Genomic DNA, 2,097 nt, shown 5'->3' with positions numbered 1-2,097 from the left:
GCGGGCGGCTGCACCTGGCAGCTCTCGCTGCTGTGGCGGCTGTGCCCGCCTTTGCTTTCGCCGTAATTAGTTTGTATCTGATTTCAGCTCATATGGAAGGGTAGAGGGATAGCAAATTACTTGCAAATGGTTTGTAGACTCTGTGAAACCTTTTTTTCCTTGCCCAGCATTGCTACCCAGCTGAAGATCTATCCCTGCAAAAGCAGAGTTTGTTTTTTCCCTTTTTTTTTGTAAAAAACTACAGCTGTGTATATTCCTCTGCCATCTCCACCCCCAACTCTGATTTTATGCTCTCTTCTAACCCTCTCTTTCCTCAGCCCACTTGCTTGTGAGACAGGAAAGGCATACACATTTTTTTCAGTTTTATAAAAGCTCCACTGTTTTTCATGCAGTACAAAAGTTTTGACAGATGAATCTGTACTGGAGAGACCTTGTCCAATTGCTTCTAATTCAGCAGTCCTGAGTTGCAATAGTCTAATTCTTAAAACCCTTCCACAAGGCAAACTTTCCTAACAATCACTTCTGATAATTAAGAGGAATTTGATCTGGTTTGTTAATATCATGCTTGAATTTTAGAGACATTTGGGGAACACGAATCTATCCGATCCATCTCTGCAGCTGTGTCAACAATATTTGGGTCCCAGCTATTACAGAGGTAAACTAATCTGGCATAAGTCAAAGGAATGAGCTTTGCTTTAAAGGAAACTGCGGACCTATATGATAATAGGTAGAAAAACAGGAAATCAGTGGCTACTGTCAGAGTCCCTACATTTCTCTGCATTAGGAAAAGGTTTAACAATAAGGAGTCTTACGGCCCCTAAATGTGTCTGAATCCCAAAATCTGTGTCCTAAAATTAGGGGGCTACATCCTGCTTTCAGGCTTTTTATGTTCCCGGTTTCAAGGTAGGTGGCAGGCATCTGCTAATGAACACGTGGCTCTATAGAAGTGTTTCTATAATCAAATCAATTCCTTTTAAACTTCATTATTTTTGGCCATAGAACTGTAGGTGCTATTGTGCTCCACCAGCCAAGTCTGTTACTACTAGATAAGAAAGAGATGGATCAAATTTGCATTTCTACATGTGCAAATGAGAAGTCCCCAGCTTCCCCTCCCCCTCTCTTTCTAATGCTTGTCCCCGGTTTTTCAAATCTCTTTTTTTTTTTTTTTTTTGGTCTGAAATACTTGCCAGGTGGTTAAAAAGCTTGCTTTTCTCTGTAAACACCGTGTAATACAACACAACGCACTGCTTTATTTTCAGTGATATATTGGTCTCTATGTTTTTATAAAAATAGTTATGAGGCCAGAAAAAGCATCTACATGCTTTCCCTCAGATTTATTGCATATATTACACTTTTTCTACTTCAGTGGGCTTCTATTTCTGTGCCGAGCAGGACAAGTGCCTATATGACAAAACCCCTCCTTCTTTTGCACACATGCACGTACATATGAAAATGAAAACCTGCTTTTCATTAGTATAGCCAGCACAATGGAGGCAAGAGTGGAAGCAAGGAGAGAATTTGAGATTTATGGCATCAGACATCTCATGTGAATGAATGTTCATTCCTTAATGTAACTAGCTGCAGATAGAAGATAAGCCTAGCACTGAGAAGAAAAGCTGCTGTTCCATATTGTGAATATATGCACTTACACTGAATTCTTTTTCTGGGTAGCTTCTTATTTAAATCTAATTTACTACTTATGACCTGAATCCCAAAGCACATTGACTCATTCACACTCAATGCAGATGTGTACATGCTAAGAACACATGTGGAAAGGTAAAACTTCTGTTATAACTGAGGGTAGCTTTTTCAGCATAATGGCTGCAGAGTTAAGGGCTCCAGGCTAATGCACAACACATACAGAGAGCCCTGAGTGCATCTTACTCTGTTTACAAAAAGTGATATAATAATTTGTCTTCATACCAAGAAAATGCATTTTAACCCTACTTTTCTTCTCCACTTGATTTTAATTTTAGATATCAAATAATAACAGCACAATATATTTAACAGGAAGAAATTTTTTAGTATAAAAAAAAGGAATATCATTAATTTTTTTTCACATTCAGCTACAGAGCAATTTAGAAAATCTCTGATTTC

This window comes from Corvus brachyrhynchos, unplaced genomic scaffold (genome assembly GCF_000691975.1).
Source record: "Corvus brachyrhynchos isolate BGI_N302 unplaced genomic scaffold, ASM69197v1 scaffold116, whole genome shotgun sequence".
NCBI lineage: Eukaryota > Metazoa > Chordata > Aves > Passeriformes > Corvidae > Corvus > Corvus brachyrhynchos.
Note: the sequence above shows the minus strand (reverse complement) of the source record.